Raw genomic sequence first — 24197 nt, 5'->3', positions numbered from 1 at the left:
CTGCTGCTGTGTAATATCCCTGCTTTCTAACCACGAGCAAGTAGATGACAACACTGCTCAGGTACACTCATTTTCATGAAAAACGGAAAATGTAGACCGTCTGTGTGAGGGGTTCCGTTTATACAGTGCTGTATTAGAATTGACATATTTTGGCTCTGTGGTCATGAACATTAAATTGGGAAAAACAACAATGATGAGGAGGTTAAAGTGCTGCCTGTCAGCTTTAATTAGAGGCTGTTTACATCAAGTTGTAGGTCTTCAATACACACATTCCCCTGTCTCCAGGAGAGAATGTAATTGGAACAATGAAAGGGCAACTCGGTTTCATAAAAGACTTTTTCACATTTTTTTCCTATTGTTTCTGTTTCGGAGGGGTCACTGCATGCCTCAGTTTGACTGTGGACAGAGGAGACATGGCACAAAACCCAAGGAGAGAAAGATGGAAATGTCATGCGGTCAAAATTCTTGACCAGAGAGAAAGAAGGGACGGCGAAATGGGCATCATTATTTGCTGTACCCAGCTCACACATTATTTGTGGCAATCTGGCAACATCATTTAAAAGAAGATAGATCTTGAGTAAGTACAACACTGGAGTCAGGTGAAAATTATCATCGCAAATGAGACATTTCGCACCCCAGAAAACGAAGGCAAAATACGAAAATTACTTATCTTCGCAATACGCCCATTGAGTGAAATGGAGGATTTGTCCATTGTTTCCATGCAACTGTGAGTACAAGATTTAAATGCAACAAGTGGTAAAACTGAAACTAAAGATATGAGAACCAAGTTGTTAGAAAGATTTCTTTGCAAAACCATCTGAAATGTTTGGTTGCAAATCATCTGCAATAAACGACAGGTTGGATTCTCTGACCCACAAACTCTAGTGGATCACTGGTATCTTCTGTGCTGCTCTGATCTGCACTTTCCGCATATTTTTGGAGTGTTTTTTTGTGTTCAGTCTAGTCTTAAGCAAGTAAAACACATGCTCCTTTGTATTTACGGCACGTGTCTGACTTGGAAAAATCTAAACACAATCAGATATCTTTAAAACAGCACTTGAACCTCATAGTCAATTTTTAGTGCTGCAGTATAGTCAAATATTGAAAATACATCTATCTTCTGATTGAACCGTGTATGAAAAGATCACATATCTAATGTCTAATCATGTAAAGTTAACAATATCAGCTTTTTCAGAAGAGGCACAGCTCAGACGGAGTGATCCTCCATCTTGTTCCCACCCAGCCCTACTTTGCATCAAAACACATAAACAATAATACCACACTCCCTGATGGCCACGTGAGGGAAACTGGTGAAAGACAGCGGCATAGAGGTAAACAGAAACCTCTGCGGCCTTCTATTGAAGGGTTTGGAACCTGAATGCTGCAGCTCACAATAGACACTTCACGCCTCGCTGTGTTTCAAACCGCAAATTCAGTCTGCAGCTCCTAAGTGTGGCCCTCTATGACTCGGTCATTGAAAACTGTAGACTCAGCCTCTCTGTGCCTGCAGCACACAATCACAACAACAAGCCGCTGCCACGGTGCAGTGACAGGGGAGAAGCGGAAAGAATGAGGGATTCGGGGGCAGACTGACAGAAGGAAAGGCAGAGGCAAAGTGAAAGATTGAAACAGGCACATAAATGGATAAACTGGGAGAGAGTGGAGCCCCCCCCCCCCCCCCGCCGCCAAAAATAAAACAACCGTAGCACCAGCAGCAGAGGCAGATGAGCTTCAAGCCGTGAGAGTCCCTTAACTCTCCACTCAGCTGTGCATGCCGCCTCCCCGCCCGGCGTGGCGTGCTGCAAGGCCGAGGTGGGATCCTTCCTTCACACTCCACTGGGTGGTGGACACACATCACACCGTGTCACCTCCACTCACTGAGCATTAGATCAAGTCCCTGCTGAATCACGCGCGCACTTTCAGCACAGGAGTATGAGGGAATGAGCCAGAGGTTGCTGAGGGTCCTTTTAAAGCCCCTGTGAGAGCTGAGAGTCAATTCTCTGGGCTCTAATGCATCCTGAGGCCTTCTGCTCGAGGGAGCTACTTTAGCTCTTAATTCTACAACCGCCATTAGGGAACTTTTCTACCTCTGCACGCTCAATTATGACATATTACGTGTCAATAAGAGAGCGGCGCTAGGCGCTATTTGGTGATTTCTAAGCATTGACGCCCACTGTCACAGCAGTGGGTGAGGATGAGAGGGTGTGTTACCTTGGCAACCATATGCATCAAACAGACAGTTGGACACTAGAAACAGTGTTTTGTTTTAATTCGCTGCCAAACCTCGCTGCCAAAATGGATGCCGACACAGAAACACACTTTGCCAGTTGACAAATGGCAGTCAAGCAAGCGGTGACCTTTGCCTAGCAGCTAGAACAAAAGAGACGGCGGGGAAAGAGACGTAGGAAGGTTGGGTAGTCGCTCAGGGGCTTATGAGCTCCGCAGAGAGCGTTAATTTTAATAAATTCACACTCTGGTAGTAACACTCTGGTATCATAGATGAAGATATTTCGACTGGGGACGATTGCCAGGCATGGCAACAGACTGACATCTGTGTGTGTTCACATGCTGCAGGAGGGGAAATGCCTCTGAGAAGAACAAGAACGTTTGATTGTGAAGGGCCGGATGTTCACACTGTTTTGGAAAACGGCGATGTGGTGTGGTGGGGAAAAATGGATTTCAAGAGGCGCAGAAATGTTTCCAACTTACCCGAGAAACCCAAATCCCCTCTCTCCTCCTCCTCGATGGCTAGTTGTCTGCTTCTTCCTCTGTGTTTTTCTTCAGTCTGGTTAAACAAAGGCAGAAGAAAATAGATGTTATCATTTCTCTGGTCTTCCGCTGCGGAAACAACCCGGACTACACACCAGCCACAAAAAGCAAATCTAATCTTTCTTAATAAGGTTTCTGGGGAGGATGTTTTGCGTTACGTTTTCTGACATCCAGTACGTCAGTTTGACATCACGATTCTATGTTTGGCTTTATTACAATCTGCTAAAAAATCTCTTTTACATATTGGAAGTCTCCTGCTCCATCAGTCACAGCACTGATTACACACCAGGATGTTCCAGCAAGAAATCTCTCCTTCCCATCAAACGCTTGGCCTTATGAAAGCAGACAGTTTTGTTTTTTTACACGTCTAATCATTCGTGAGTGTGTTGACTCTTTGGAAATGCACTTAAAACGCTCCCAACTGTGACAAGTTTTGGAGGTAGAAAGAAGGCAAACACCCGAGCTGTGTAAACCAGAGCGAGAACATGGATTTTCAGAGGCAACAGTGTCTAATCCAAGCTGATAGACAAAAAGGCCTGTGGCTGAGAGCTGGAGGAGAGACACATCTCCTCCCCTCATCTCCCCTCTTGTCTTGTCTCATCTCCTTGATCTCTTCCTCTCTTATCCTACTTTCTTGTGTCCTTATTCTCTATACGTCTCCTTTCCATTCCTCTCCTTCTTCTTTTATTACTGACTGTCACCCTCGCTCCCGTCTTCTGCTCTTGTCCTCTTTTTCCTCTCAACTTGTTTCATTTTCAGTTACTTCTGAAATACTGCCTTCGTTTTCCTTCCCTCTCCTCACCCGTCCTGTGTTGCCTCTTGCTTTCTGACCTGCCATAACCGATCTTCTTTTCTTCCTGCATGTCGTCTCTTTCATGTCCACCCTGTCCTCCTTCTCTGTCATGAATTTGTGAGCCTTGAGGTCAGGATGCCATGCGGAGAGTCACATAATATGAAGAGGATAATGTTACATTTCAAAGACCGGTATAAGGATGTTTTGACGTATCTAAAATGAGAAATATTTTAGGAAATCACATTTTCTCCATAACCAATGTTATTTCACAGAACAGCCTGACAACTGTCTGCTGTGATCACGCGTATTTCAGACCTGAACATGGAATCAAAATGATCACTTCCTCTCCTTGCATCACTTTTCCTCTTTCAATTTCACCCGCCTATCCGTTTACACTGCCATGTTCTTTTACCTTTTCCATCCAACACTCCATTCTTCTTTCCAGTGGGTTTGAAATCCATGTTGTAAATATACAAAAAACACCCAAAAAAATTCCCTATTTGTCAAAGCGAGAAACACTTAAAACAAGACGAGTTATTAGTATTTTAAGAAATCCTGAACAGCTTTTCTGTGACATACTGCTCTAAAATCTGAGTTCAAAATCATGCAGTTTCATCAAAATCACACCATTCTCCTCATCTCATTTAAAATGCATAAAAAAATAAACCCTTTGCTCAACCTAGATTATTTAAAAAAATTAAAATTTTGGGCACCTCAGTGCAACTGTGAAGTTAAAGGTGACTCAGCGGCAGCCGAAACTCCACAAAAACACAAAAAAATCAGGGATGTTTCGGCTAAACTGGGCTGAACTGCGGTCTGTGCACACCCAAGTAAACAGGAGGCCAGTATGGAAACAAATTAAAAATGCAAATAGTTAAATATCTACACTATGTGTTGGTAACATCTGTGACCACTTGGAAAAAATTAGAGCTCTTGATTCCAGGTTATTTCATTTTTGGTTAAATAAATGATCAAAGAAATGCAACTTTTGTTTTCTCTTCATTTAAATTTCACGGGGTTATACTATTACTATATTTTACAAAATAAAATGCGAACATCTCTCTACTTCTACACATATGTGGGCTGTTCCCACAGAGGTGCAGGACTTCACATTTTTGTAAATAAAATGAGGCCAATGAGAGTAACAATGTGACAGGACACCCAGAAATCGCTGGGGGTTCAGAGGATTAAGGTCAAGAGCTCATGTGAAACCGCATTATGTAATGCAGATGTCTGTCCTATATTTCTACACAAATAAATGTTTTTCATGATTTATTTTTTCTATTATAATGTGTCAGTTGGGTTGCACAGTGGATTGGTGGTTAGCACCTTGCAGCTCGAAGATCCCTGGTTTGTGTCCCTGCCTTCCCGGGATCTTTCTGCATGGAGTTTGTATGTTTTCCCTGTGCATGCGTGGGTGTGAATGCGAGTGTGATTGTTTGTCTATCTATTCTGGTGATATGTCCAGAGTGTCTCCTGCCTTCACCCTAAGTCACCTGGGATAGGCTCCAGCCCCCTAGTGACCCTAATGAGGATTAAGTAATGTATAGACAATGGACGTATTGATGTCTCGATCATTTCCTCTTAATGATAGAAAGAATGTTTCACATCACAACTCCTCACTTTGATCATGAAAATTTGGAATGATTAAGGATTCAAAAAAGGGCCTTCCCTGTTTTGATCTTTTCTTTTTTAAATTCCTATTTGAATATCTTCTCACATATTTGATGAGGTGTAAATCAGCTACAGTGAAAGCTATAAGCCTTTGCATGTAGTATAAATCGAGTTTAAATGTTAGGACTAAATGTGGAGTCGCAGAGTTGTCAGTACTGGGGGATTATTCACAAATGCTGACCTAACATATTTGAGTGTAGAACTATTTGCTCTGACTATGAAACTTCGGTCAGAAGAAAAATTAGGCACCCGTGTTCTCATCTATTGTATCTTCTTTTCTTTCACCAATGAAGTCCATCTCACAATTTTTAGCCTGAAGTCAAGACTCTACATGCAGGAGGGTCTGGGAGATAATAAGACAGATGTGTCTTGATGCAGTTTTTTATTAAATAAACATATAATAAGATATATAAATCTCTTTACAACCCATGCTTTTAAAAGCAAAGAAAAAAAAGTGCTTCACATTAAACGACCAGACCATGACTCACTTGCTAAGACAATATGACCTTAACACAGTGTCACGGATCAGAAAAGGCTCTGATGTTCTGTCTTAACCTAAACTGCCCTTTTCTTTTCCCTCCTCTTCCTTAGTAATCTCTGTAGATTGTATTTATTCTCTTCTCTGCCGTCTGTCTGCTCAAACACCATTTGCTTTATGCCCAATCCTCTCGTCTCTTTCCCTTAAACTGTGCCACAGCGAACACAGACACACTGTAAGGAATCGATGGGCAAAATGATTGAAGAAGCCGATCCAATTTACTTCTAGCAAAGGCTTATCGACTTCAGTCTGCTGCTCTAAATAAGAGTCTGGAAGCCCCATTGAGAGAAGCCCACCGTTTCCACACGGTTTAACACCAACACTGCTTTCTGCACCACTTCGCAGACACGCAGTTGTCAACTATAGGTTTACATTACCTCTGTTTCATACAAATAACATATGTAGCTTCTCTTAAGATCGCTTTTTTATCTTCCTAACCAAGATTTAACTGTGCAGCCTCTGTGTGCTGCATCTTTGTCAATCAGATGTTTTTTTCCTGCTATTTTCCCAAAACCTTCATTATTTACTTCGACCTTTTGTACAATTTCAAAAGCCTTACCTCCAAGCCCAGTCAGTATAAGACTTCTTACAGAATATTACAACAGAAAATCTGATCTTCTCACAGACCTGAATTTAGGAGGACTCTGACCCAGATTTTAAAAGACACTGATGTACATGCTTTCTTCTCAGAGCATCACATTGGATTACTGCTGACGCCTCTGCTGACTCCATACCTGAATACAGACCTACGGATCAGCTACCATCTGGTTCAGCTCTTGCATTTAGACACTCAGGAGCCAGTTCATAACTTCTGCCTCTTTGTGCATGTGTTAGCGGTTGACTTCAGCTGGGATTTCTGAATAAAATACATCAACAAAATGACCTTTCCACATCCTGCTTGAATAAGTCGAGGCCTGATCCCATCAAAAGCAGCTTCCCCTCATGACATCGAGCCAGCCGTTCGACCACCCCACCTCTGCCCTGAGACACCACAGAGTCAGCACAGCTCTGTCCAGCTTGGCTGCCATGGTGATAAGCAGGGGAACGAAGGGCCGAGACTGAAAATAGCCTGATGTAGGATGCCGACAGTGGGCAGCAAGTAGGACTACAAAACACCTCACAGCAAGAGACGCAGAGCCCTCAATACTTCAGAGAGGACTCTCGTGCCATGAGTCCCGCCAAGCAAGATAAACACTTGAATATTTAATGCATCAACAGCATAAGAACACTTCAGATGAAACACACAAGAGTTAACAGTAAAAGAATAAAGCAAATCGGATGATTCTGTAATAACAATACAATAAATCATATTGTATTTTTGTTGCTTGAAGCTGCAGATCCCATTAGCTCTGTACTCTGGGGAGCATTTTAGCATCTTTCAGCTCAATGTTTAGGTTTTACATGTGTGATAGTCAAAGAGACAAACACTTCTCTTAGGAGTTGGGGGAGAGAACAATTGTGCAAAAAGGAGAGGGAATTTTATACACAGATTCGTTAAGTGGACCAACAACAATGTTACTCCATATCTGCAATATTTAAATATCTAATGTTTTTAGGGTCAAAGGTTCTTTATTGTCATATCATTCCACATTTACACATGCAACAATACGAAATTGGACCCTGGTCCCGGTTTCAGCCATCTACATCTATATAGATGTATAGATATAGATATAGATATAGATATAGATATAGATATAGATATAGATATAGATACACACTACTGTTCAAAAGCTTGGGGTCATCCAGGCAATTTCATGTTTGCCTTGAAAACTCACTTTTATTCATGTGCTAACATAACTGCACAAGGTGTTTCTAATCATCAATGAGCCTTTCAACACCATTAGCTAACACAATGTAGCATTAGATCACAGGAGTGATGCTGCTGGAAATGTTCCTCTGTACCCCTATGGAGATATTCTATTAAAAATCAGCTGCTTCCAGCTAAAATAGTCATTTCCCATATTAAGACTGTCTAGAAGGTATTTCTGATTAATTTAATGTTATCATCACTGAAAAAAAAGCTTTTCTTTCAAAAAATAAGGACATTTCTAAGCGACCCCAAACTTTTGAACGGTACTAGTGTACATTATATATAAAGTAAGTTCTCAATCGTAACTTATACTGTCTCAAGTGATCAAAAAGTAAACTCATGCAAAAATATATTGCAACTAAAGTAAAACTGCATTACAAGTAAGCCATCCTTTTTTGGGTAATTACATAATTTCTTGAAGACTGCATCCTAAGTTCCATTAATATGCAAATGTAAAATATTTAGTATTTACTTTTATGTATGCTGACTAAACACTGCTTGTTTCATTCAGCTACAGCTGTGAAGTAAACTTAGAAAACCATATTAATTAAGTATAATGCAGTCTTACAGATGAAGAAACACATATTTAAGAGATATAACCACCACTAAAAGCCCAAAAAATACTGAATCTTTAGATATTTTTGCATGCACATCAGTAACACAAACCAAACAGCGTGGCTTCCATCATTCACGTCATGTAAAACATAACAATGGCACATGCATGTCCAGTAAAGTGAGATGTCAACAGGTTGCTGAAGCATGGCTCAGTGCAGATAACACCAGCTAACATGGTCTCACATGTTTCTCTAATGAGAGTCTCGTTGGTTTTCTCCTCCAAGCTGTGCTGTTTTGATGGGTGTGCTCGCATGTGTGTCCTCAGACAGAGGAAAAGGGCCACAGCACTGGCAGAACGGCCTGTGGGTTTAATTTTAGAGTCCTGCCTAATGAGAGGCAGAGTGTGGCTTTAGATGATACCACTCTCCCGATGAAGCGTCATTACCGCCAAAGAGGGGAGAAATAATTAGAGTCGGAACACACTCTTTCTTCCCCCGTGATGAATTTGCATTAAGGGACGCTGCTTGCGAGACAGAGATGTGGTTCTTTAGCTATTATACTGAAGGCAAGCTGAGCTTCAGCCGAATAAACAGCACAATAAAGATGATTTGTTGATGTGAAAGTGCTGGGAAAGTGCAAGCCATCCACAAAAATGTTTATAGCGTGGCTGATTGTCAAAGAAAACAAATTGTTGTGGACATCTCAGCCAAAACAGTGTGAGTAGGAAATTTCACAGATTCTACATGTAGAAGAAAAAACTGAGTGGATGTGCTGTTTTAGTAAACATTTTGAAAATCATGTGAGGCTGCAACTGATGATTATTTTGTTACTGATTGACTTGTAGCTTATTTTGTCAATTAATTGTTCTCAAAAAAGTGAAAAGTAACCTTTTTTTGTTATCCCATTCAACATTCTCTACTGGTCTCTCCAATCAACAGCCTCAAAACCAAATATATTCAGACAGTTAATAAGCTCAAACATGGGAGTGTATGGGTTAATCACTGATGATTCATTTTGAGGTGAAATATCTTAAAGAAGAAACCGGCTTGGCAAATCACCTGCAGATCTTAGGAAGCATCCAAAGCTGTACTTTCTTAAACAAAAAGGAGGATACATCACCTTTATCTGTGTGTGTCAATAAGGTTAAATCCCCTCAGTCTGTGCATCCTTTACATGAGAGCATAGTTCCGTTGCCATAATCCCAGCGGCTCTGTACTCCTCAATGCTTCTGCTGTGACTGAGTGACAGTAAAGAGAGGGGAGCTGACTCCCTCACTAAAAATCGCCCCCCAAACACACCCACAACCCCTCCTCCCCTCCTCCCACGTCCCTCCTCTCACCCTCCCTCCCCTCTCACAGTGGGATTAAAACAACCTTTTGTCTCTCTACAATAGGGGTTAAACATTTCCTGGTATCACATGAACAGCCAACAGAATCCACAAAGTTACCGGGTGGGTTTTTTTTTTTTTCGGAAACATTTGTACAAGAGAGCATTAAAAATTCAAAAAGTTATTTGTTTGGTGTCAGATGCAGCTGTCAGCGGAATGAGGAGATGACAGAGCATAGCATCCTGCTATATGAATTTGGCGGCGCATAAAAGCAAAGCCGACACTATAATTGCGTGTTAAATCAAAAGGCACAGAGTGTACAGTAAAATAACTGTCAGCTGCACTGATTGTGCTCGAGTCAATGCAGCCCTCTACATGTTCAATAGAGGGTGGAGGTGGAGAAGCAACAGAACAGCTACACGAATGAAAAGAAAAAGCCTGAAGGCACATCCTCAAGACTTCCTTTCCCATACAGTTAGAAGTCAGAGAAAGTACTCACCTATACTCAACAGATGTCCCCGTGCAATCTAATCTAGTTGACTCAGTCAGGGGAAGCTTATTTATTGCCGACTCCTCACCGGCATTATTGGAAGCCGTTTTGAAAGAACAGATGTGAAAAGTCTTTTGACGTCCGTTAGCTATGGTTGCAGAGGGCAACAATGGTCTGAAAGAGTCACTTTTCTGTGGGCTCAGCCTTAAATAACACTCCTCTCACTACAAAAGCACTGAAAATGTAACATTATCTGCATCAAAGAACATTGTCCATCAAACTGAACAATGACTTCGACTCCAGTGTTCACATTTTCACACTGTTTTTTTCCGCCCTAACCCAGTAGCAGTGGTGTAAACAAATTTACTCCGGTGCCGTGCTGTGCTTAAGTACAATTTTGAGGTACATTAAATTTCCATTTCGTCTTGGAGCGTGTTTCCACTCCACAATTTTTCAGAGGGAAATTGTCTACATTCCACAGTCTACACTGTTATTTTATTTACATCTATATTTATTCAGATTAGGATTTTAAATCCAAAAACACAAGAAAACATTATAGAGAACAACACATTGCTTACAATTAAACTAGTGGTTTCCAAACTGTTTGACTCCTGATCTCTTGAGATGATGTCTACTTGTTGTTCCTTGTTATGTTCTAGATGTCTGTAAGTTGTTAGTAGTTAAACACATTTCCTCCCTTAAAAATTCGGATGCTTTTAATTTACCAAACTGTTCACATATTCAGCAGTTCACAAATAATCCAAATTTGACAAAAGGACATAAAATCAAAAGGGAATGCTGTTGCAGAACTTTTGCCTTCTTTCCAAACCAATGAATCATCTCTCAACATCTGTTTTCTCACTACCCTCTAAGGGGAACAAAGCTCTTGTTTGGGGATCCTTTAACTACCTGGCTATATGTTAAGAACACATCCTGATCAGCCACGGCATTGAAAACATCTGCCATATATTGTGTAGGTCCTCCTCGTGTTGCCAAAACAGCTCTAAACTACTCGGGCATGGACACAGGAACTCTAAGGATGTCCTGTAGTGTCTGGTAGCAGGATGCTGGCATTGGGTCCTGTGGGTTGTGGGGCCTTCATGGATCCAGAAAATGCTCAATCAGATCAGTATCTGGGGAGTTTGGAGAAACAACTTGTGCTGTTAGTCGTGTTCCTCAAGCTGTTCCTCATCTGTTTTTGCAGTGCAGCAGAGTGTACTGTCCTGTCAGATAAAGCCACAAGTATCAGCCGTTTCAGTGAGGGTTGTGCATTTGATCTGGAGCAGTGTTTAGGTGGTGGTTTGAGTCAAAGTAACCACATGAATGCCAGAACACAAGATTTCCCAGCAGAACACTATGAAAAATCAACATCATTGGTCACAGGAGGCACTGTGATATTGAACCAATACTAGTATATTTTGTTAATACGCTTTTTGACCTAAACCTGCAGTTCACAATTATACAAACAATGTGGACTCATGTTTATGTCAAGTGCCTTGCCAACAGTCCCTTTCATTTTCAGACTGTAACCCTTCACCTGAACATCGAGTTTCTTCTTTATTGGGACCACGAAAAACTTTTCTTTGATGCTTTCTAGATTTTTCCACCACAGGCCCCTCCATACTTGTAGCTGCTCAAGCTTCTGGCAAACTAATCATTGTTGGATGAGGCATTTCTACTGGTGCACTAATATGGGAATATCACCACACGGCTTTGGAACAAATTATAAGTGAAGTACAGAGAGATTTGCCCAGCACTGATGTGCTTAATCAGCGTTGTGTGGACTTGTTCAGCCTGACTGTAATGGACGTTTATAAGCTAACGTTCTGCACTCCAGCTTTAGGCAGGATTAAGTATCTTTCTTCGTACTTATTTTCGTAAATATCTGAGTGCTTCTTCATTCACCGCTCAGTTGCTTCCACAAGTTGCAGTTGTGGGAATAGCCACTTAATAATCCTGCATAGTCATATGAATTCATTCTGCACCAGTGGGCCACGCTCAGCGGCTTCACAACATGGCCATTGTTGCGTACCACTGCGAGTATATAATTTCCACCCACTTACAATTAATGAAATCATCAGCCCACGCACTGTCAGAGCTTCACCGGTGGTCAAGAGACCTGAAACAAACGAGCTGCAGTTTTACCTTAATTCACTAATGAACAGCCTCTTTCGTTTCATATCCAAGCATAACTCAACACGCCGAGCTTTCTCAGCAGCGAACGTCACCGCATGAGAAGCCATTAATTTAAAAAAATGTATCATAAATAAAAGCATTCAGTGTGGCAGTCGTCTTTCAGAGAGATGATGGATGGTGGTGAGATGTATGGATTATGGTATGAAATGAGAGAAAGGGCCATATTTCACTGAGCGAGGGGCGTGATTGACCAAGTCTAATGGGCATTATTTCTGCACACTGACTCTGTAGAGCGGAGACACTGGGCGATCCCCGTCGGCCCATTGCTCCCTCAGACTCACACTGAGATAGGAGCGGCGCCCTCCCTGCTCTTTGTCACGACACCAATAGAAGAACAATATTTCAATGGCAACTGCATATTTCAATAGAAACTTTTAACAGAACAAAGTTCATGCTGCAGTCTAGACCAGGCCCTCCTACCCAGTGTACGTGCGTGTGTGTACGTGTGTGTGTGTACGTGTGTGTGTGTACGTGTGAGTGTGTTTGAGTGTCTGTGTGCATGCATTTGTCAGTGGGTGTTCATGGCAAGGACTCCTTTTGAGTTTCCTATTCAAAAAATGTGAATGGGAGTGAAATATGATTGGCTCAGGGAGAGAATAAGGGGTTGGGTTCACAAGGCTATCAAGGCAGGGTGAAGGGGGGACACTCGTAAAATACCCCACTGCTGTCAGAATGAAAAAGAAAGTATGGATGATTCAGCCCGCTAAAGTTTGCTCTTAAAACATCCCTACAAGTAATTCTCAACGCTTGTTTGTCTGCGCACTGCTTACGATATCGTTTTGTATCTTGGTTTCAGGTCACGTCGCATGAACGAACCGTTTAAATGTGCTTTTCTATCAAGTAATAAAGCATGACAATGGCTTGATGAAACAAGGCGACTCTGTCCTCTGGCAATCACTTTGCTTTGTCCTCGTCCATGTCTGTATCAATTTTAGTCTTGTTAACTCTGGCTGAACTCATTATGGCACAATAACAGCGAGGAGGACAGGTGTTGGAGGTATCATGTAGCAAGACTGTCACGATAACCTGAGGTGTCTGGTTCACTATCAAAGGAGCCACATGTAGGTGAAGGAATCTCACATTTAAAAAAAAACACTTTGCGTCAAGCAGCATTGATATCACAGGCATCAGAATCAGCTCAGGGGACAATGAGGGAAAACAAAGCGGTTGAGGTCTTGAGAGAATTTACATGAATTACAGCAAGATGCCCATAGGGACGGCCACGTCCTCTCCTCTGCTTTTTGAAACCAAACAAGGCCCTGATCCCGCCCATCAACACACACACAGTGGCAGAGAATACTGTGACTGGTTTCCATGGTGCCATGAGGCTCACTGACAGGGCTGGAGTGTTAACATGCTCACAGACAACAGAGAGGATGATGGAGAGAGAAAGAAAAGGACAGAGGGAGAGAGAGAGGCAGACAGAGCGCAGTAAAAAAACAAAGCATGCGTAGAATGGGAGAGATTTACCACACACAGGCAGCAGACCATCCCCGAGGTTAAGGACCTGTAGTGTCGCCTATCGTATTTCTTTTTAACTCAAAGACCCTCAGTGACACAATTCAAAACACACAAGAGTTCGCCTTAAGCCAGGGAAGCTCCAGTTTCAATGTTTTGATCCTGCAACGGATTATACCATCAATGCTGTTTCTGTGCTCTAAATAATTAGGAAATTGTTCAGTTTTATTCCAATTTAGGTCTTGAATTTGTAGTTTTGCCCAACATTTGGGTCATTAGTAAAAGCATTGTACTCATCCAGTTAACTGTTAAGATCTCAGAGCGCAGCAACAGCATAATAGAGTGGTTTGGTGTGACACAAAAGGAGCCATAATCACGGGTTTTCAGGAAAATTCTTCAGTATTTGTCAAAGAAAACAAAGGCAAATGGTTAAGTTTGACTGCTGAGAAAACAATCCTCAAATCTTAGATTATTCTCCATATATGTGCACACTTGGAATGGGCTCTGAGCTGAACAACTGAAGAAGGATTTCACTGGAGTGTTTACCCCAGATTAATCCGGAGGAAATGATGCATCTGCCCCGTCAATGTCATTTTCCATTAATGCAGAAGCTTTGAAGACAGGGAAGTAGGAACATTAAGGAACCTAATCTCAGCAAGTTGTTAGTTCTAAGTCTATATGTGGATATATCTCACACTAGTTCTGCTACTGCTTCTGTTCTATCAATGATATCTGTTACAGTCACAGCACTATACTTGCCAAAGCTGTTGCTGACAACTTGGAACGCGGCAACGTCCCTGAAAATGCGTCCAATGAGCCAACAGCCAGAAGCAATGAAGCAATTACATCAGTTGTTAACAAGCCTTTTAGATTATGTGAACTACTTTATTTGAAGGTAAAACCTATAGATGTAGTATAGTAAATGCAATGTCTCCAAAGGTCCTCATTAATCAGGACAATTGTGAGTATGCACAACAACAGTAAGCAGAGTAGGTTGAAGTTAAATTACAAGGCAAAGAGAATTGTATTGTTTGCTTCTTTTCTCTTTCAAATAATGTGGCTAAACTGAAAGCTTGTAAAAAAAAATACAGCGTGATGGTCTGGCGTTTCATGATTGTTGCCATGTTTAACCTATGTTACTGTGAATCTTTGGTGAGTATAATGCTATTAAACCTTTCTTTCAGACACCACCAGCTTCATGTCCCAGAATAACTAATTTAATACACTAATATTTGCATACTGTACTTGCTATCCACATTATTTTTCGTTATCTGAACTCTTCCCAGAGGCCACGTTCTGTTTGTTTGTACAGTCGGTCTTGCTCTTGTTTGCCATGTTGCACAGCTTATTCTGATATTCCTAGTGTGCTTCTTTTTCAGTTTTAACCGTAAAGTAGTCCAGATAATGTGGCCAAACATGTGCTAGCTTGTTTCCAACCACTCTGATCATCTGACAATTATGCTTCATTGTTGCTGTGTTCCCAGATTTCACAACTAGTGAGTACAATCTCATTATAACTGCAAAAATAATGGCCAAAACTGCAAAAACAAACCAGAGTTTCTCTCTGAACGATCACAAATACTTTCTGAAAAAGGAATCTCTCTTCCCTCAGCTATTGTTCGCTCACCATGTCCAAGCCAGTGACTTTGAGCGACTTGCCAACAATAGCCATACAGTATATAGCAATATGGCAACCATTCATGTGGTAATGAAGCAGCAGAGGAAGCGCTGCAGCCCAGTTAGACACACTGTGTATATGGGGCTTGCCTCCAACTGCAGAGAGCACCAGCTGAGGACATGAGAGGAGGTGGAAGGCATCCAAGAGTTTCCTGCAGCAAAAGGGAGAGAGATAGAAAGGCCCACGTTGCAGGTCTCCTTCTCTATATGCTCCATACTGTCACCCATAAGAAGATCATCCTCGGCCCAGTGAGCAGTGAGCGTCCGTGGGTGTCAGTAAACACACTCCCTGCCCTGCACACACGCAAACACACTCTTTAACTCTCTCAGTGTGTGCATGTGTGCTGATCCCTGCGTCCATATGCGTCCACAGAAGGCGCAGGCATGTGTGCACCTCCTTTGCTTCCCCACCAGGACCAATTTCCATCCGCCGTCTGTGTGAGAGAGCGCGATCGATGCTGCACGGGGCGCCTCATCCAGGCTGTTCATTACTGTTGGCAACACTGAGGCCATAAGCACAAACAACCTGCCCCACTGATGCATTACACTCAGGCCACAGCCGGACCAACGGACGGCGGCGCCATTTTAACATTAACCAGTCGCTTTACGAGCAGCTGTAGGAAAATCTGACGTTGCTGCTCGACTGTCATTCACGGTCTGCGTTTCGTTGGTTTTCATTAGTTTTATTAGCCGAGCACAACAACAGCTGAGGGAGCCTGGTGTCTCCAGAAGCCATCTTTGAAGTACGGGTTTGTGGCAGCAGGAGGGGAATGAGATTTCTCCTCTTGCCACCTTCGTCTCATCTTCTTCATCCTCACCCACGCTGTGTGTCCTGCTCACATACCACCTGTCTCCTCAGCGTAACCTCTACAGACCTACCAGCACGATTAGCGATGTAAACAAACGCAAATTTATTCCACGGACATGAGTGTGGACATCTAATAGTGCAGTACCGCCACAATCGGTACGAAAAGTAGCATAATGGGGCTCTTAGGAATTCGCAGCAAAATGAAAAACACAGTACTGAGCTCAAGAAAAACTAAATATCTCTGCAAGAATTTGAAGAAGAAAGAGCAAAAACAACAAGCACCAATGTGTATCGGTCTTTTCAAAGAAGCAGCCTTTGTGTCTTTGCATTGCATTGGTGTACCAGCCTGTAGAGAATGAGCAGAGAAAGGTAACAAAGACTTTCCTTTCTACAAGCTGAATAAAAGCTTCACCTCAAACACACAACTACACCTGCCTGTACTGAGAAAAACAACACAGATGGCAAAGCAAAAGCCAGGAGGAACACCTTGAACCACCAGCATCACAGCAAATACTTCATGTTCAGCACTTCTCTTTTTTTTTTTTTTTTGCAAGCACAGAGACAAAATTTACTGGCTTTTTAGTGAGTCCAAAATCCGACAACTGATCTGATCTTGCGCCTCCTACTTCTGCTCTGATATGAAATCCATATTGTGCTCAATGACTCAACAGCAGCAAAAAACAAGTTCTGCTGCTCAGTCCTTTAATACGCATGGTGTTAAAAATAAATAACTCGGATAGAAGCGAAACAAGCCGCAGACAGCTGGTGGGGTGGGAGAGTCAGTGACGTTACGCTGAGGTGTGCCGAGAGCAGCGGTGAAGGAGCTGAAGGGCTTAATCAGCCTGTCTACAGCACACACACACACACACACACACACACACACACACACACACACACACACACACACACACACACACACACACACACACACACACACACACAAACACACAAAACGTTGCTGCAGGTGTTGAGATAAAAATGTCGAAGGAGGGAGACACGGAGATTTGAAATAAAGGAGGAGGAAGGTATGCCAAAGGCAGCAGCAAATGAAAGGAGCAGAAGTGAGAAGGGCTGTGGAGGTGTTAGTTGGCTGCTGCATGTGTGTGTGTGTGTGTGTGTGTGTGTGCGCGTGTAATGGCCAGTATGCATTTATGTGTGTGCAGCTATGAGTAGGGAGATGAGTGTGTCCATTCCTGCAAATGTTTGTGTTCGTAAGGCTTGGTGCCTGTTTGGCATATGACTACATCGCTGAAACACGAATCCCTTGTTGTGTTGTGTTGTGTTGTGTGTGTAACTGTGTGTGTACTGTACATTTTCAAATGACAGCAGGGTGAGTGGTCGGCATAAACAAGCAAAGACCAGGTAAAAACACTGAAGTGGTGGTGAAATTACCCGCACAATTGCTCTGCGGCTGTTAATTCGGCTTGCAAATTGGTGATAATCGTCCCTTTGTCGTTTCTTGTTTACGGCTAAAGATGCTGATCAACACAAGCCTGTGCGTTAAGAGCAGAACTGATTCACTGCTCAGCTGCGAGACTTGGATCAACTTTCTCATCAAACTCCCAGCATGCAAATGACTAAAGCAGATTTTCCATCATGTTAAACAATTTTTTCATGCTCCCGTCGGTGAAACTTAACACTACCTCTACGTTTCTCATTAAAAGCCTAGCCTTGGGCTTTTAATAGGCTCACTGGAGATGAGCCTGGAAAGCCGAGGAGAGCAGGCGGCGGCAGCAGCAGGGGGCAGAGACAAAAAGCTGCAGTCCAACAGCCTTCACATCCTGCTCAGTCCAATACACTGGTATGAGATCAATCCATCCCGCTTGTACTCAGCCTCCAATAATCACTGTTATTATCATGTTCTTTTGTATGACAGGGAGAATAACTGCTGTATAGGTGATCTGATCATCAGGTTCTATGGTTTGCTCTACTTAGTTCTCTATTATTTTACATGCAAATTTGAATTGTCATGTAAGGTATGCCGTCATGCCGGTATCAATCCATCTGACCGATATTTAGAATGTCAGCGCTTGTCAGATTGTTCGCAAAAGTTTTGTGTGGCGTCATGATAACTGTGGAATGACATCATTAATATTCAAACTGACAGGAACTATGATTGTGTGCAGCCGATAAGAACTGGTTGTCACTTGAATTCATCCACCTCTACTGGCTGGTAAAAGTCACCATTCCTCACCACTCTGTTAAAGCTGAGGTAGGCAGTATTTTTTGGCTTCACTGAGCAAAAAATCCATAATAGCCTCTCAGCATATTACAATCTAAATGGTCTGAGAGGAAACTAGAATTCAGCACTTTGCCTTGGCTCAGTTGTCAGGCTTTAACAATTTGAAACTCAAACCAGCCAGCCCGCTGAAAGGGATGGGTTTTATCAAATTGGAAAATTATAAAAATTTCATCACAAGAAAATTTAATAAACAGAGAGAATTTTCTTGTGTGACCTTTTGCTCAGTTGGGAGAAACAACCAGATCAAAGCTATAAATATTGATGCTTTATCAAAATCACTTTATTCTACATATCAGGTAAAAATTGACAAAAACAAATCAATTGCAATAACCGGATTCTGGAGGAAAAGAACAAAACATAAAAAGCTGCACTCCTCGGTACATCTGAACTGACTCAGCTGCGACCAACAGTCAAGTGACAAAAATTCAGTGCCTTTTCAGTTGAACTCGGTTGAACTGCAGGCTGTGTTTCCACAAGGTAGACAGGACACAAGTATACAAAACAAATAACAATATCAGAAGTGTTGGTTACACCGTTGAGCATTCAGAAAAGCAGATTTTGATGCCAGTTTTTGTCATTTTTGTAAAATAAATAACCAAAGAGATTCTACTTTTGTTTTTTTCTTTGTGTTGTATGATGCCTGTGCTTGTCTGGTAGGAGCAGCTGAGGACAGAAAGGGAAGAGTTATAGAAAAGCTGTATTTTCTAATTCTGTTATCGTTCATGATTTCTGCCTATGCCAGCTTTAATAGAATAAACATTCATAGTGCAGAAGCCAAGATATCACGAAGTAAAAACATGAGAAGTTTCTATCAAAGCCAAAGTCTGAACCAAATAGCTGTTAGATCTGGTCAAAGTCAGACGTCTTTCATCTGGTTTTGCTGCAAGTGAAGTGCAACACCTGGCTCATCGAAACCAGCCAATAACGCTAAACGTTAGAGCATGAAATGTTGATTTTACTGACAAAAATAGAGTGAATATCTTTAAAAAAAAAAAGCAAAGCAGAAGAGATAAGATGAATTCTCAGAGTGAATTTATGTATATAATATACATGTTGGCTGTATAATTCAGTGGAGATACACATAATCCATATTCTAAATAATAAGACAGGCAAACATGGAGGAAGACATGGATTTGCAGTAAGAGAGATGGCAAATTATAATTGGAACAGATCATGAAAGCTAATATTTCTTGTTACAACATCATGATATAATAACAGAAATGAATGAATAATTAAATATAAACCCATCTCTAATATAAGCTTGATCCATGTAAAGGTCCCACGTAAACACAGACCCAAACATCTAGTTGAGAATTTACAGTAAATAATTTCAGCCTGGTCCAGTGGAGGAGGACCACACAGTCCTCCAACCCTCTCAGAACTCCTCTTTCACTCCCTCACCCTCTCTTTCATTCCTCCTCCTCCTCCCTTTTCCTTCATCCAACTCTCTTTTCCTCCCCTCTCTTTCTCTTCCCAGACTCCATGCTCTTTGGTGCAGGTGACAGCACAGGGACAATGGGATGATATCACTGGGCGACGGCTAGCAGCTTGTCTGCATGCCGCACCATAACAGGCTGCTGCAGCTCGAGTGTGGCACATTGTAAAGTTTGTGAGAGAGGGAGAAAGAGCATAAAGAGCAAGAGAGAGAGGGGTGAGAGAAGGAGGGAGGCATAGGGGGAGAAAAAGCAAACTGTACTGCTCAACAGATTGAGAAAAAAAGGGAGGGCAGAGTGAGAGGGAGAAAGACACTGTGCAGCGTCAGTGTACGTGAACAATCCGGTGCTCATGTGTGCATGCAAGGTACAATGAGCCTATAGCCTGTACAGCTGAATCTGTGTGGGCAGCACTGCAGACTGCTGCCTTTTAATTACAGCACGGCTCCTTTCTCCTCTCTGACAAAGTCTCACACATGCACAAAAACACACACAGCAAACAGCACACGGCACACCTGCCACGAGGCAGATTGGATTTACACTGCATCAATAATTCACTCTCACATATATCCTCAAACACACACACACACACACACACACACCAGGTTGTCTTTATCGCATTTAGAGGAGGCAACGGTCAGAAACTGCAGAAACAGAAGCTGTGTGGTTGGAGGCAAACACATCACAGCGACTCATCCTGCACAAATGACCTCCGTTATGAAACCAGGTATGAGTTCTGCAAAAACACACAACAAGAAGACTTTTTTTTGGCAATCAAGCGGTTCTATTCTTAGAAACACCTGACTAAAAACAACATCCCTGGGCTTCCTATTCTCAAGATCCATCACCGCATTCCATCTGAAAAAGGCTGAGCACCAGGCACACTGTCGGAGAGAGGCTTTCATCTCCACCACTGTGTTGTGCATTAGCCACAATTTAATCTGCCCTTGTTTTAGCAGCTGAGTGCAGGATGCAAATGGGCTTCTGTTATTGTTGTTTCAGCCATTGGATACGTTATACCTTCACAGTGTGATCAGATCTGGACAGGTGGTATTACTGAGGAACCTGTGCCCCTTCCAGCTAAGATGTGATGTGTTGTCATTGGGTATCAGGAACGTAAACAACTGCTCTATGAATTATTCTGTCAGTTAATTGTTAGAAATTTGAGAAAAAGCCTATCCCAATTTCTTAAGGCACAATATCCATTTCCAAATATATCCAATTATCATTAATATAAACAGAGAGATGCATCAAATCCTCACACTTGAGGAGCTGTGACAAACACATACTCAGCAAATCATTAAATCATAAAAATGGTAATTAGCTTCAGTAAATCAGCTGAATGACTCAAAGTTTTGAGCCGTAGTTCACTGTTTACAAGAGAAATATGCACCAGAGGTGGCTCCGGCTTGATAAACAGTCTGACATTGCTCCATGTGAGGTTCGTTGAAGGCCGACACTTTGCAGATGTACATTTACCTGTTGTAGCTGTTTGTTGAGTTAAAAACATGAGGAACAACCAGAAATGTAGGCTCCCCTTACTCATGTTTGTACTGGTGTTGGTCCTTTTGTTTTGCCTCTGGCGCAGTCTAGTCATAGTGGACCTAGAGCTTCTTTGTAGTGGAGAGACATTGAGGGTTAAAAATAACTGATGGGCTTCAGTAAACATTTTGTTCTAGTATGCATTATCTTTAGCCTAGCCGCGCTAGACAACCCACCAATTTAATTCTCTGCCAGGGTGGGTCTAGTTACCCTCCATAAGGCTCGAGGCTGGATTCTCCTAAAACTGGCCGGACCAATCACCATGAAGTGTAGAGTCAGAAGCGGGCGTAACGAAGTGACGACAGAGGCGCGACGATTCTGACAGAAACAACCGGCGCACAATAAACAGTTATCTTTCGACTCGGCTTTGGCCACAGCCCTTAAAGATTTGAAGCTAAAATTCAACTTGAAAGATAAACAAAGGACGGCACTGAAGTGTTTCATCAAGAAGAAAGACGTATTTGGACTTATGCCGATGGGATATGGCAAATCCTTAATATACCAGTTGGCTCCGCGGCTCCGCTGGTTGGGAAGCTAATGGGACTTAGCCACAATTCGCCGGTGCTCTCGGAACTACGTCAGCCTATTCGTTGCGTTGATTGGTTGTATACCTACCCAATTGCTGCAGAGGGATTTGATAGACAACCTTTTAGCCCGCCTCCCTCCCTGTCGAGCTTCCCTAGACCCTTGTGCCGTCAGAAACTTGGGTCTAGCATGGCTAGGCTACATTATCTTGTGTTTTTTCACTTCTTCCTCTTCATTGTGAACTCTGCTTTGGTCCTTCCCTTTACAGTTCAAGCCAACCTTTTCAATCAATGAGAATTTGACCTACACATAGAGACCAATGTGGACCCAGTTTGTGACTCCACAATGTAACATGGACAACAATGATCCAAAGACATATTTAGTAAACCGACATTTTTATTAAGTTACAATTTCATTACAATGTACAAAAGTTATCTAACAAATATCTAAAAAAAATTCTAGACAGATAATAGATTACTAAAGCCTAGACCAACAAACATGCATGAGGACTTTTTTTAAAAGATGGTTTTTCCTCCTTTGTTCTCAAAAAACATCTCCATTAACATATAAACTCAAAAACCAAAACTGAAAGGCCAAAACACAAGATAATTCTTACTACTTCAGGTGGCAATATTACTCTAAAGCCATGTTGACTAATCAGAAGACTGGAAAAAACACTACTGTTGGCTCCTGTGGCAATAATGCTGCAATGAGGATGGAGACTGCTTCTGATGTTTCAGTAAAGTTAGCACCAGTACTATTTTGGCCCCATCTGCCATTGCAAAAACATGTACTCAGAGGAAATACAGATGCACATCCCAAAGCAAAAAAATACAATCCTGTTTCTACCCGTCTCTCTGGCAAAGTCAGTTTCTGAATAATTTCACCCTGGAAGAAGTTTTCCAAAAGTTCAGTTTTTTAAATGCCCTACACTGGCTTGTAGACATGTAGACAAAAGTCCAAAACCCACAGATAAAGCTATGTTTCAAATAATACCCGTGTACATGTGGACAGGGTCCAAGACCAAAGCAGAAATAGATCTATTTACCATGCTAAAACTGTTCTCTTTCTTTTTATTTCAACACATCACTGGAAAACATCTTGATGTCTTATAAACAGCAAATGTCTTGTAATCCCAGAAACACCAAAATAAAACTAACTACAGGATTACAAAGAATTCTGCTTTAATTGAAATATAGTCTGTGGTGAAAACAATGCAGGACAACATGATCCAAGTTCAGGATACAGCATCCCATAAACATCCGATCACCACTCAAATGGATTGACGCAAACACTTAATGGATTCAAACACTCTCCTGTAAATGTGTTCCAGTACCTTTGGTGTATACAGTGAAAAAGCTCATGTATTGATCAAACGACCCATTAGCACTTTGAATCTGGCTTTTATTGGAAACACTCCTCTAAAATGTTTGGCGAAAATGGATCCCCTGTTCTACTAGCATGGGATAATGCACTAACAGTGGATACATGCTTCCATTAGGCTGCTGACTGTGAAAACCATCAGTAATGCAAACATAAACAAGAACACTTGACCTTACAGGGTACAATCTAAATATCGAAACACACATAGCAGTGTACTGTCGTTCCAAGCGCATCCTTAAGAGGGAAGTCTGAATATTTTCTTGGTTCCAGTAATTTATTCACTTGGATGTCAACCACAGGAGGGGGCAGGAATTTTAAGAGGAGTGTAACAATTGAGCTTTTCTTTCCTCAAAACTGCATAATTATTGAGGTTAATTCAACTCAGGGCTTGTGCGCCATTGTCTTTGAATATGGCTGCCACGGCTTAAATGAATAAATTAGTGACAAAATGTAGCTTACAGACAAGCTGTGCCTGAATGCACAATGTCAGAGACACTGGCTCCGAGGATAAGAAGAAGCTGCGAGAAAAAGCCCTCACTTGATTTGCTGGAGACAACAGCCTCGTCATTTACAGGCGTTCGGGCCTGAGTTTCCTCAGTGATATGATTTCTCTGGTATCTGAGCTACATGCTCAGTTATTCACAACCTAGAGGGATTTCACACCGTTTCCACAGTGTGTGTGTGTTAGTCGCTGTGGTGTGTATTCCCTCTGCCTCATTCTTGATAAGCAAAACTAACATTTCTGCCGTTTTGACAAGATGCCTTGTACTCTTCAGGGAAATGATATAACAAAACGGGACAGATGCTCACAGCTAAAATAACTTAGATGACAGCACAGACAGCAGCATAATAAGAAAAATGAAGGAAAGCTTTTTTCGGGTGAATAGATCACCATTTCTTAATTCAAAAAGTGGATGGAGGGGATTTGTTAGGAGCTGAATGTGTTGACAGCATGCTTTAAAGAGTTTTGCCTTTTT

At 42.0% G+C, this 24197-nt stretch overlaps 1 protein-coding gene across 5 annotated transcripts in view; it reads right to left on the bottom strand.

Moving 5' to 3' along the window:
* The window catches only part of LOC110950279 (neuronal cell adhesion molecule-like), an 85313-nt gene that overhangs the window by 44499 nt on the left and 16617 nt on the right, over nucleotides 1–24197 (bottom strand). For all 5 annotated transcript variants that reach the window (XM_022192756.2, XM_051951476.1, XM_022192759.2 and 2 more), the window contains exon 2: nucleotides 2710–2785. The gene's annotated coding sequence lies outside the window, so the exon portion shown is untranslated. The remainder of the gene's footprint in view (nucleotides 1–2709; nucleotides 2786–24197) is intronic.

Source organism: Acanthochromis polyacanthus, chromosome 8, assembly GCF_021347895.1.
Source record: "Acanthochromis polyacanthus isolate Apoly-LR-REF ecotype Palm Island chromosome 8, KAUST_Apoly_ChrSc, whole genome shotgun sequence".
Taxonomy (NCBI): domain Eukaryota; kingdom Metazoa; phylum Chordata; class Actinopteri; family Pomacentridae; genus Acanthochromis; species Acanthochromis polyacanthus.
This window is presented reverse-complemented; position numbering and strand designations above follow the sequence as displayed.